At 50.9% G+C, this 13,495-nt stretch overlaps 1 protein-coding gene across 1 annotated transcript in view; it reads left to right on the plus strand.

Moving 5' to 3' along the window:
- The first annotated feature begins 7,574 nt into the window (after nt 1-7,574).
- The window catches only part of Slc6a1 (solute carrier family 6 member 1), a 34,462-nt gene continuing 28,541 nt past the window's right edge, over nt 7,575-13,495 (plus strand). Inside the window, exon 1 of the mRNA XM_021164828.2 lies at nt 7,575-7,818. The gene's annotated coding sequence lies outside the window, so the exon portion shown is untranslated. The remainder of the gene's footprint in view (nt 7,819-13,495) is intronic.

Here is a 13,495-nt window from a genome sequence, read left to right on the forward strand (position 1 = left end):
CCCCTCCCCTCCCCTCCCCTCTCCTCCTCGCTACTGTCGGGTGAGTAGCTTTACTCCACAGCATGAACTCTGAGGTGATGAGCTGCCTCACCAAAGTCCTGAAAGCAACAGAAGACAAGTGGCCTTGGCCTGAATCCAGGAGGCAGAATAACCCCTTCCTGCCTGGAAGCTGCCATCTCAGGTGCTGTATCACTGACTTCTGAGGAGCACACAGCCTCATCTTCCCCACTGGCAAGTACACAATGTGGCACTCATAACCCCGGCCTGACCTTTCCCAGGTGCTTTGCTTGGTCGGCCTCCCCCAAACATTATTGTCATCTGGACATCTGGGAGTGTTTCCCGGACCCCAAAAGCTGTCATCCTGTGGGAGTCGCTACACAAATGCCCCAGTGCCTCTTGGGAGCTGCCTTCCAATGCAGCCATAGTTTTGTTGTTACTGTTTCACGTGGAGGTTGGAGATTCACACTGGGTTCCTCGTGCTTACAGAGCAAGCGTTCTTACCCACCAGGCCATCTCTCCAGCCCAGAGTGTTGGATTTTTAAAACTGCTATTTGAGTTTCACAAAATCTGGTTCGGTGATTTTGGGCTTAGGATTGGGACAGACTTTCTGATGATTTCAGAAATGGCCTTAAATGTCCCTCTGCCTTTGAGACAGTTTCTCCGCTCTGGCGGCGTTCTCAGCAGTTTCAATCATTCAGCCAAGATTTAATCTTTCTAAGAAATAAACAAACCCACCTTGTTAGTGTGCAGATTCGCGTACACCTTAATGGGAAGCTTGTATGTATAACAAAGAACTGTCCCAACACAGATTTCTTTATGATTTGTCTCGGTGTTTGATGTGCATGCTCATTTTAGATACCTTGGACAGCAGAGAGTTTAAGAAGCCTGCTGTACCCAATCGCAGCAAGGGGGTGCCTCTCACGCAGTCCTGTGTAGGATGAATGTGTTTGTACCCACAGGGGACTGGATACAGTCCTGGGCTCTGGATTCAGGCGGGAGGATGTGATGGCCAGTATTGATTGTTAGCTTGACAGGATCCAGTGTGAAGAAGAGATAAGCGTCTAGCACATCTGTGAGACGATCTAGATTAGGTTCACTGAGAGACCCACTCTAAAGACGGTGTCATTCCACAGAATGGGGTCTGCCATGTGACTGACTCCTTTACATTCCTCCAGCATGGCTACCCTGTTGTGACAAGTTGCACCCTCAGACTTCAAGTGAAAATAGACCTCTCCTACTCTAAATTGATTTTTATCAGGTATTTGTCACAGCAACAAAAGTAATAGAGTGGTCTACACTCAGATTCTGGGGAGATGGGGCCTGTGATGGAGCTTGTAAGGAGCCATGTGATTTCCCACATCTCCTGGTCCACTTGGCATGTCCCTGTGTATGGCCCTCTCAGGCACCCTTTGCCTAGGCATGACACCAGAAGCACGAAGGCACACAGGATGTATTAGCACAATGGTTAGGCACCCACCCTCAGCTCCCACACTTCCAACTGTGTACCTGGGTAAAGCACCTGCCCGCTCTGTGTCTCACATAACCTAAGACCAGGCATCATTCCTACCTTCTTGGCTGGTTGGAAAGCAAGTACAACTTGCAAGGCCTCTCAGTGAGGCTACTGGAACCATCTTCCCATGGGGAGTTCTCCATAATGTCTGTTCTCTGTGACTCAGCAGGAGTCAGTGTGTGCCAGTCTTGCCTAGGGCACACTCTCCTGAAGCTTCCCTCAGACCTGTCGCCTGAGTCTCCATCTCATCCCATTTCTCAGGCCACGAGGCAGCAGCTCTAAGAAATGAGTGTCATTTGCAAACAGTGGTTTTCTAGAGAGTAACAGGCTCGCCAAGGGTCAAAGGAGAACATGTGGACCCTGTAACCATGGTGAGCAGCTTACTTTGTCTCTTAGCCTGATCTGTAAAGGGACTTACATTCTCCTGTGCTGAAGTGTTTATAGGGCTCTGTCGGCATTTGAGGGTTCTGGCACTAAGTGATTGCTCAATAAATACTTTCTGTGGTTATATCGTGTGGAAAGGTCTTCCTTCAGGCTGTGTGGTTCCTGCCTGGCCTACTGGGGTAAGAATCCACTCTGTCTACCTTGTCAGCCCTGTTCTGTCCCAGAGCTCAGTGTCAACTAGGGGTAAGATGGGACTGACCCTGTGCATTCAGTGCAACCCTGCAGGAGAGTTCCCCGAGAGAGCACAATGCAGGAACAGCGTCTTCGGTAGAGGAACTGAATGTGCAAGAACCTGGAGGGGTCTTTTGAAAGAACTTGAAAATGATGCCATAGACCAGATGCAGGCAGAACATATGTGAGGGGATCGAAGGGTCCCAGCTACCTTGCACCAGGAGGAGACATACCAGTCAACAGTATTTGTCCCACTGTGTGCAGGCTCCAAGGAACCACTGTCCCTTTTCCCACAAAGAGGTGAGTGATGCATACTAAAGATAACAGGAATGAGCATTGTCTGGGAACCCCAACAGAGATGAAATCATGTGCAGGTTGGAATAAATCAGGCGGGCTTCTTGGAGGTGGTTGCACTTCAGACTGACCTTGGCCCATCCTGGGAAGGCAGAGCTTGCCAACAGCAGTAGGTAATTAAGGCCGTTCTCTGGATCTCTCCTGGTGGATCTGTGAGAAAAATCCTAGTCTCATTTCCATTCTACACATGAGAAAATTGAGGCTAAGAAAGGTTAGACCCCTTCCTAAGGTTGGCTAGCCTCACGGCCAGCAGAGAACCTCGGGACTTTGTATTGGGATGTTATCTAGCCATCCCTTGAGTGCTGTTCAGCCCACTCTTGTGGATTTGCTTCTTGTGGTCACCCTGGTATGCTGGGGTGACCATTTACTGATCCCTGCAGGTGAGAAAGGCACTCATATTTGAATGTTCTGTGGTGGAGCCACAGCCCGTGGTGATATACCCCAGTGTGACTTGGGGACAGAATAACAAGATGACCACATGTCTTAGTACCTCCCTCAGGGTCTTCAGCCCTGTCTTGCTTTCTTGAGCATGTGGTGGCTCCCCTGTACCCTTAGGATCAGTCTCAGTTCTCTAAAGTGGTGAGTGAGCAATCCACTCATCCGCTGGACTCTTAAGTGAGACATCCCCAACCTGGGATCATCCTGTGCCCTCAAGACTCGCTGGTTTTGAAATCCTGGGCCCATGGCCAGGGTGTGGTTAAGGTACCCACAGCCCTTCAGGCAATCAAACACAACAGACAAAGGCCTGTTTGCCCACAGCAGGGATTTTATTGAGTTGGTGGGAGATTCTCCATCTTGCTACACTTTCATCAAGACTGGAAGATAGAATTGGATGTTGTCATGGAGACAAAGTCAGCTTGAGCAGCAGCAGATAAGGGTCCTGAGCAGCGAGCCTGTACTTAGGAGAGGACAGTAGACCCCAGAGCATAGCATCATCGGTGTGCAGCAGCCTCGTGGCTTGAGATGCCTTCTGTTCACAGAGGAGGGAATGGGCTCAGGGAGGGAAAGGACTTGTTCAAGGTCACACAGCAGCTTCGTGGCAGTTCTAGACATTCTGACTACTACATTGTATCTTATTTCATAGTGGTGCCATGATCTGGTGAGCACCTGTCAAGGATTAAAAAAAAAAAAAAACTTGAAGGATAAGATCAAGAGTTACTGACCTTAGAGACAGGCAGGTCTGAACTGGGACCCCAGCCCTGCAACTCTCCTACTGTGTGTCTCTGAGCAAAGTACACAACATCTCTGTGTCTCTATTTTCCTACGTATCAGTGGTATAATGTACCCCATGCAGCAAGCACTTGGGCATGCAGCAGGTATTCATGTCTCCCTGGCTTTGCCACTAGATAGCTAGGTGTCTTAAGCTGAGCCACTGTCCCCTTCTGAGGTCTCAACTCATCTATCAAATGGTCTAACTAATAATATCCACAAACTGCTCTGGTTTGATGATTCCTGGAACTAAGACTTAATTAATTCTCCAAGATAAGGAAGAGAGGGGATTTTAATAATAGTAACAACAATAGTTCCAGCCATGTATTGAGTACCTACTTTGTGCTCAGAACTCAGCTAAGTACCAGTCCTTCCAGCCCTCACACCTATCACAAATCTGTCCCCCACCCCATCCCCGGGCTGTTGGCTTCCGGTCTTCTCTCCCTTTACTTCATCCTGTACATGGGCCAGCCTCAGCCTCCACATACTTGATCTTATGTCCCAGCAGCTCCCCAGTGCTCTCAGGATCAAGTCTCGGTTTTGTTTCTTTATGTGGTGTGTGGGTGAGTTGTCCACTCAGGCCCTTGATTCCTGAATGGAATCTCCAGACTCTGGTGTCTTTGTTTAGTCCTCCCCCCAGTGTCTCACACCCAGTAGGTGTTCAATAAATATTTGTTGAGTCAATGAATACATAGAGGAAGCATTTCTCTAAATTAGGCCACAGAAACTGAAGTCATTTGCAAGCCAGCCACAAGAGCTGGGCAAACTTCTGTGTGCCATGTCTATTTTTATTTACTTAAATATTTCCTTTTTTTAGATTAAATAAGAGTATCTCAAAAGGAAACTTTACATCATATTGTAACTAAAAGACCAATATTGCTTGCCAGAAATAGATCTCCCTGAAAATGAGCACAAGGTCGAAGCAGAGAGACACCCAGTGTGTCCTAGACCCTGCTGCCCACCACCGCCGCTGGAGGTACAGAGCTTTCACGCATGCTTGTCCTTGCTCCTGAGAGATATTAACCTCTGCTTAGAAACAACCTGAGGCTTGTCCTGTTGTATGAACACTCCCCTGACCACAGCTAGGGCCTGGCAGTGGACATTTTGGAAATGAGATGTTACAGGGACTGCCACCAGACTGTGACCTACCTGACAAATTCTCACTCAGGCTTTTCACAAGGGGCTGGGGGATCCCACCTGTGCCTGCCTTGCCTGTACACACACACACACACACACACACCTGCCCCATGCATCAGAGATAGCACTCTGAACTCTACCATGCCAAGTTTGTGGTTTGACACCATCTGCCTAGTGGGCATGCCTTGAGGGATGAAGCTGTCCTGGAGGCATCGGGGTGGGGATGGGGGACTGGGTGTGAGGAGGTCTTAATATGCAATGGGCAATCCTAAGCAGCTGTCTCAACAGCTGGGGCAGCTTTCAGTGGGAGGTTGTGGTGGTTTGACAATGCTTGGCCCATGGAAAGTGACACTATTAAAGGTTTGGCCTTTTCTCAAGGAAGCATGTTACTGTGTAGGCGGGCTTCGAGGGAGGCCCCTAGAGTTCAAGCTCCTCCCCATGTTAAAGAGACTCTCCTGCTGCTGCCTTTGGATCAAGATGTAGAACTTAGGCTCCTCCAGCTTCATATCTGCCTGCATGCTGCCATGCTTCCCACCATGACGATGATGGGTTGAACTTCTGAAACTGTAAGCCAGCCCCAGGTAAATGTCGTCCTTTATAAGAATTGCTTTGGTCACGGTGTCTCTTCACAGCAATGGAAACCCAAAGTAAGACAGAGGTCAAACAGATGCAAAGATGGGAGTAAAAGCAGATCAATCATACAAGGCAGAGGGGCTGGAGAGATGGCTCACTGGTTAGAGCAGTAGCTGGGCTTTCAGCGAACCTGGATTTGGTTCCCAGCATACACATAATTGCTCACAACCATCTGTAATTCCAGTTCCAGGAGATGCAAAACTTTCTTCAGAAATCTGCAGGCACCGGGCACACACAAGCAAGCATACCCACAGGCAAACATATAACATTAAAATGAATTAATCTCTAAAACAGAGTAATTCGATTATTCAGAGAATCATTCTGCCTTCAGGCACAGCTGGATCACAGGGCTCAAACAACTTACATCCGGGCGCTGCCTCATTTCTGCCTTTCTCTGTGTTCCCTTACATTCAGGCAGGCTCCATTGCAGGCATGGTGACCCCAGATTTAAAAACCTATTGGTGATTAAGACTTTTGGGACAGATCCTAGGTGGAGGTGCCATTGACCTAAAGTCTGTCACTTGCCCTTGCTTTGAGGTAATATACCCTGGCTGGCATGGCTCTAGTCACATTTGCACGTGGGGTCAGGAGCTCTGTATCCAATCATATGCTTATGAGAAGTGGGGAGAAGACCCTATAGTAAAAACTGAGCTCCCGAGACTAGAAGACATTGAAATGATCATCAGCCAAGCCAAAGCACTCTCCCCCCCTTGCCTCCCTAATCTTTTTTGTTTTTTTTTGTTTTTCGAGACAGGGTTTCTCTGTATAGCCCTGGCTGTCCTGGAACTCACTCTGTAGACCAGGCTGGCCTCGAACTCAGAAATCCACCTACCTCTGCCTCCCAAGTGTTGGGATTAAAGGCATGCATCACCACCACCCGGCTGCTTCCCTAATCTTGTTGGGAGCCATGGCCACATTTCCCCTGACAGCTTTGTCCTTTCATCCACGCATCAGCTCCCACCCCAGTGGCACTTTCATGGGTGGACCTATGCCTCATCCCAACCTAGACTGGGACCCTCATGGGTGGCCCTGGCAGAGCTTGTCAGTCTGGGCTCTCGAAAGGTTGTTTCGAAAAAGCCCGTTCCTTTCACTTGCTCCATATGAAGAGCTGTGGCCTGTGTGTCTACCATTGTGTCCCTAAGCCCAGACCAGAGTGTGTGGGGCTCACAGGAGCCCCAGAAAGATTCATTTGAAGTACACACAGTCAGCAGCTGGTAACCAGTCAGGAGGCCATAGGGCCCTAAGCCTAGATGCTTGTGGGAGTGAACGTGGAGAAAGAGCCAAAAGCTAGGTAGCCTTTGGAAGTTGAGGCTGGAGACCCCAGGGTTAATGCAATTAGAGGATGGGAAGTCAGATATTGAATGCCAGACTCTGGGACAGAAGCGGGAGGCCATTGAAATTGGAGATAATGAATTCTTTCTGAGTCTTTGGGGAACATGGAAAAGGCAGAGATGCCCCTTTCCCCAAAGCCTCCACAGAAGGAGCCAGAAGGTCTGGACTTGGAAAGAGGTAGCTGGAGCTGGCCAAGGGCAGAGGTGTTCTAGACAATCCCTCACATCTCAAGAACTGCAAGCAGAGCACTAGGGTCCTTAGCCAACCCTGGGGGTTTCCAGTTTGTGGTTTGCTGTACACACACACACACACACACACACACACACACACACACCCTCCAAGACCAATCCTGCAGTGACTGTCTTTCCCAGCCTAGTAGCTCAGGTAGTAACTTTGTTTCCCAAGAAGGAAGCTGCAGACAGGAGAGGTAGAGAGGAGGGAAGAGTCCTACCCTACTGCCACAATGCTTCCAAGAGAGAAGATGTGACAGAGCCAGAGAAACCAAGAGACCAATTAAGGTAGACCTTTGAGGCCAGGAGACTGAAGGAGGGTGGAGGCCAAGGAAAAGAGGGAGAGGGAGCAGGGCTGGGAGAGAGAGGAGGTGGGAGGGAGAGGGGGAAGAGAGGAGGCAGCAGGCAGAGAGAAGAGGCAAGGGGGGCAGGGCCTAGGAAGGAGGGGAGCAGGGCAGAGGGAGGAAAGAGAAGGGGGTAGGCGGAGGGAGGAGGAGGCAGGCAGAGGGAGGGGGAGCAGGGCAGAAGGAAGAGGGGAGAGAGAGCAGGGCAGAGGTAACTGGGAGAGAGGAGCAGGAACAGAAAAGGTGGGAGATGGAGGCTGAAAGGTAGGGGCGAGCAAGACGGCACGGACAAGCCCCGCCTAGAGGGCGTGTCCTGACAGCCCCGCCCCCTCCGCCGGCCCAGAGAGCCCTAGAGAGCTGAGAGGTTGCAGGCGAGCTGCGCGAGCCCAGGAGCCCAGGCGCCCGCGTCCAAGCGCGGCCGAGCCCGGAGCGGCCCGCGCAGCCCCGGCCGCAGGTAGGAAGGGAGGCTGGCGTCGGGGCTCTGGGTGGAGGGCGGGACCCTAGGCTGCATCGTCCCCCGTCCTCGCCCCACGACGCGCGCCGGCTGCATCCCAGGGATGCTCCGAAGGCGGGAGGGTCCCAAGAGGCCAGGTGCCGTCGATGTCCTAGTTCGTTCGCCAGCCGACGGCGGGGTGCCCAGGAAGGAGCCAGACCAACCTGCGCCACATCCCCAGTCTCCGCGTGCCTTATTTATTAGGAGCGGGAGGATGGAGGGGCTGGGGACTACCCGAGGATGGAGACATCTCCTTCCCATCCCGGGGCAGCTCAAGCTCTTAAGAAACCTTGGCTCTAAGAAAGTGTACAGCAGCTGGGACTGAGCGCGCGCAAGCTGGCGCTGCTGTCCTGTTCACCTGAGAGATGCCCAGTGCAAGAGGTGGGTCGGGCCAGGACTTCCCGTGGTTTGCCTTTCCCAGGTTTTTTTCTCCTTCCTTTCTGTGGCAATTACCACGGCTTCTCCATGCTTCCCTCCGTACCCACCCACCCCATGGGTGACACCCACCGATGTCCCGTTCTGTGTTTGCTTTAGGCTTCCAACAAGAGACTCAAAGTGGGCATCTCTGTACGGAGCCAATGTCCTCTCAAAACAGACCTGAGTCTCAAGGGGAAAAATGGGTTTTTGAAAGCCAGTTTATAAGACCAAGACACCTGAGGTCTACTGGCTGGACCTCCTGCCCACCCACGAAGATCAGGGGTGAAAGGGACTGTGACCACATCAGGGAAGGGACTATGTCCAGCCGAGTGGAACTTGATGCTAGCCCCAGTTTTTCTATGGCAAACAGGGAATGTGTTGGACAAAAGAAAAAAAAAATGGTGTGCTGGGTCCTGCCTATGTTCTCTGTTGTGAACTTTGGTGGAAACAGTGGAGCGTGCATACCCCAACTTCCAAATTGCAAAACAATGAGATCTGTGGGAATTCAAAGTGCCCTGCAGTCTTTCCCCACCCCAGTTCTGGAAAGGATGGATCAGGTCTTGATCAAAGCATCCTCAGACCCTCTTCCAAACGAAGGAGGCAGAAATAAAGTGGCTCTGGGAGGTGTAAGTCCCTGCAGAGAAGAGAGAAAGAGGGAGCTTTCCCTAGAGCTGGAGGGCAAAATGGCTGAGCCTCCCTTGAGCCTCAGAAAGGAATTGCCAGGCAGGCGGCAAACAAAGAAAGCGCTCTGTCTCCAGCCAAGTGCTGGCTTGGTGGCCAGTGGCTAGAGGACAAACAGTGAGTCCCAGGCAGTGAGACACAGGCTGCCCTGTCCCCAGAGCTTCTGTGGAGTGGGGTTCCCTGAGAAAGGCACAGGAGACAGACGGCCGGTCACCACTGAGGGGAAAAAACGGTAATGATCAGTCCCCAGTGGAAACCGTATTCTGGGGACCCACATTTGTTGAGAAGTAAGGTCTCCTGGGTGAGGCTCTAACGAGGGGTCCAGAGGTCAAAGAACAGGCAGTTAAGAGGGTGAAGGCAAGGCTAAAGAAAGATGCACATAACTCCACACTAGTCTCAGCCCAGTATTTGACATTCCTGGCAACCCAGGAGAAAGGGATGTGAATTTGTTTATGTGAGGCTCAGAACTCAAGAGGAACTCAATATGTGTTCCAGAATAAAGCCCACCTGGGTGGAAGGCGATTGCCTAATAATGGTCCAGCTAGCTATGACCTGCCCTTATGTCTACCTGTGTTGCTGAGGCAGGAAAGCTATAAAATACTTTGTTCAAATCCACACCCAGAAATGAATGAATATGCCTTGGGCTAGGTACTACTACTATTTCTTGGCCAGGTGATCTTGGCCAAGTTCTAATCCCCTTTGGAAAGAAGAAACGGGATGTCAAAATCTTTTGATGCGTCAAGCTTGTCATTTCTAACCTTGTACAACAGGATCTGCTTTAAACCTCACTTCAGAAATGAGGAGAGGGTGAAACAAAGAGGGAGAACAACTTGGTCAAGGTCACACAGCAAGGAGGAGGCAAGGCAATCCTAGGCTGCCATAGTATGCTTCCCCGGTCTCAGTCTTCACATCTGTAAAGTGGGATAGTCAAGGGAAGAGTAGTGAGATTTCATGGCAGACAGTGAGTTAGTCCCTCTGGACCTGCTGTCAGAGAAATGGCTACTTCCTTTCCTTCCCAGCAAGTGGCACATCTAGAGCAACATTAAATAAATTGCCTCCCACAGAAATGCCATTCCTAGGATTGGCTGTGAGAGATTTTTCAGGTCACTTGGAATTCAGAACTGTCTCCCCCTCCCCGTCTCTTGCTTGTTGGATGCCCGGCCGAGTATCGACCCTAGCAAATCCAGACTTGGCCCCCATTTGCAGCCCTCTGCATTCCGAGTGGGCAGTATCCCATGCCTTTTCCTGCTGCCTGTTCCATGTCGCGACAGGTCGCCCTTTGATCCCAAGCTGTGCTGAACCACAGCTCCCTGCTCTCTCCATTGCATTCCTGAAGCCAAACCCAAGGAGAGAGCACCCCTATGCCTCCTTGCCTGGTCCTAAAATGGAAACGTGGCAACAGGGCCCGTCTTTGCCTAAATAGGAGCTGTCTTTTTCACTCAGCGCTGCAATGTCACCAATCCTTTACTTGGGGAATAGTGGTCAGCCCTCGCTGAGATGGAAATGACCTTAGAATGACTTCAGATGACCTTGAAATGACTTCATCTGCAAAGAGTAGCTCCTCCCCCTGCTAATGAGAGCAGCCCCTCCCCCAGCTGATGAGGTCACCAAGTATCCACTGCTCCAGGATTTGTCGACTTTTTTTTTTTTTGACAGCTTTGCCCTATTCTCTGAAAGTCATTCTTAGGTAGGGGAAGAGAGTCTCCCCCCTACCCTCCACCTCCTGCCCCTGAGAGGGAAGAGGATGGTCAGTCAGATTCTAATCTCAAAATAGGGCTTCCTGGAAGAGGTGTCTCTGTGAATTTGTTAGACACCTAGCACTGTCCTCTACCCTAGACTGACTCTGAGCCCTCGGAGGCAGAAGGAAGCAGAGAGAAGCCCACGCAGAACAGGGCGCTGTTACTTGGTACAGGCAGTAGGTGTGAACGCAAGCTGTGACACTTGAACAGAGACCTGGAATTCAGATGTAAACAGAGGAACAATTTCCAAGAACCCTCATCCCCACGCCAGCATTGCAACTACAGGGACAACTGTCCTTGACTGCATATTGACAATGTGCCACAGAATGTGCCCCGTGATACACTTCTGTGTCATTTAATTTGTATAAGCTCCTATGAGATGTGTATGCCTATCCCTGTGTACTTGTTGTAACAGAGGAAAATAAATGGGGCTGAGTCTGAACTCAGCCATCAAGTCTCTAAGTCTCTTGCAGGTGATACCGGCCGCGATGAAGCACAGGCACAGCCCACTAGAGAAACTACAGGGTCTCCCGAGTGCATCCCCAGTACCTGAGCCTAACCACAGCTCAAGAAGACCAGGCATCAGTCAGTTGTTAGTGGCTATTGACTTAGGGGGAAGCTGAAGTTTGGAGACCTCTGCCGTTATGATGCAGAACTGAGATTCTAGCTGAGGTCACCATCCTATCCCAACAGGTCCATGCCATGGCCTGTACTTCATTTAAAGCTGGTATTGGTGGCCTGCACCCAGCTACCACCTTTCCCAAACTTCCGGGTATCTCTTCATTTGTCCCCATCACCTACCTCCCTGCTCAGGAAGCCATTGAGAGCAGCCCAAGGAAGCCATCAGTTCCGTTTACTGTGATCTGACATGACACAGAAAGTGGCACCCGATTCGATGTGAGCTGCCTGCAGCGAATGGGCTTCTATTTTTATATTTCTCACAAATTGGAAATTACAAGGGGACCAGGTCTTGGAGAATGATTGGCGGTGACACTCTGGAGGTGGGGGGAGATGTGCAGCTGGGTGGAACGGAGCACATTAGGATGTTAGCCCCCTCAGCTGGCAAAGCGGCCCCAGGCTTCTGGGGCTGGGTATAGTCCTGACACAAAAGTGAGGTAAAGAAGGGAGGAATTGGTGTCTGCTTGGGACAGTGACCCGCCACTCTGCTCACCTGTCAGCTGCCCGATGTCTGCAAGACCTGTATCTTGTGCCAGCTCTTGGGATAGCTGAGCCCCAGACAGAGGGACATTCAAGGTCAGAGATGCCCTGGAAGGCATTGGCAGCAGGTTGCCTCCCTGGCCTTATTGCTTGAGAAGAGCAGAGAGCGCAGGCAGGCAGCCGCAGCCGCCATAAGGAGGCAAGTGGAAACATTTGGAGTCAATGTTTTGGTTGGTTGCAAATTGGTGCTGACCACAAAACCCCTGGTTATCAGCATAGTGCTTTACAGTTTGTAGACCATGCCCTTGCCGGAAGGATGGGGGATGTAATTCAGGAGAAGAAAGTGTGGTCCTAGGGAAGACTCTTTCCTTGACCAAAGAGAATCTTTTTAAAGCTGGGTTTCTAACAAATCTCAATCCAAGTGACCTTGACCTAGATGTGCAAAGATGTCTCTTTGCACAAGGGAGAGAATTCTCATTCCTCTAAGATGAAGAATTTCTTTCTTCAAAGCATTTTCTTTATTGAACCAGATGCTCCAAAGACAGGATTACCTTTACTGTCATTTGGGGAAACTGAGGCTCAGAGTGCTCTGATCTGTCCCCTGGCTTCCCAGCCAATGTTGGTCCCCTTTACTGAGCTATTTCTTCCTGAGAAGGGACCTGGGAATCACCGCGCTGGCAGGAAAGGAGCCCACAGTACCTGGAATCTAAGGTGGCTGATGACACAGGTGGGCTTGGCCAGAGGCTGCCGAGGGAAGAGCTCTCCCTGGATTTCAGTAACTGAGCCTTACCTGGGCTCTGGCCAGAACTTGTCATAATCTAGGTTGTGTCCAGAGTTTAGGGTTCAAAAATATGATCCCTTGATCCCATCAGTAGCCAGACACTGAAGAAGGGGAGATGTGTGTTCTCAAACAGACCTGCATGACACAGGCGTGCTCATCTGAAGGAACTGGGGTGACACGAACCACCCTCTACATTTGTGAGGTTATACAGGGGGGTATGTGGTCTCAGGAGCCAGGAAGGATGTGGAACAATGTTCCTATGTGAGCCAGGTCACCTGAGGCCCACTGTTGGAGCATCATGTAGCTGCCAGTATGCTCGGCACAGGGCGTCGGGTGGCAGGATACATTATAGAACACTGGTCAGGATCACCTTTGAACACTTTCAGTGCTGGCATATGTGACATCTTAAAGGTTTGGGACACTTGCCTCTGGGGTGCAGTAGGCGAGGCAGGAGACCACCCATTTGACTGCTGCCCAAGTGCCCTCACCTCTGGGGCCTGGACAAGGCTGGGTGCCTCACTTCACCCACCCCAGGCCTGGCGCTGTGGTGGATGCTCTCCCTAACTCTGAGGTTGCGGGCAGGTGTCGGTGTCCTGCTTGGTAGCTATGTCTAGATTGGGTGTTTTGCTGATGTCAAGCCTGGTGCTTTTCCATGTTGTTCAGTTCCTCAAAAGGCACCTGAGCAGAGATGGGGGGAGGGGGTGGGGCGGCGGCATGAGGAGATGGGACTCGTTCATTGCCGTCGCTGTGACTGTATCCAGAGCTTGAGATCAAGGGCTCACCTGTAAGAAAGAAAGAAAGAAAGAGAGAGAGAGAGAGAGAGAGAGAGAGAGAGAGAGAGAGAGAGAGAGAGAGAGAGAGA

Source organism: Mus caroli, chromosome 6 (assembly GCF_900094665.2).
Source record: "Mus caroli chromosome 6, CAROLI_EIJ_v1.1, whole genome shotgun sequence".
NCBI lineage: Eukaryota > Metazoa > Chordata > Mammalia > Rodentia > Muridae > Mus > Mus caroli.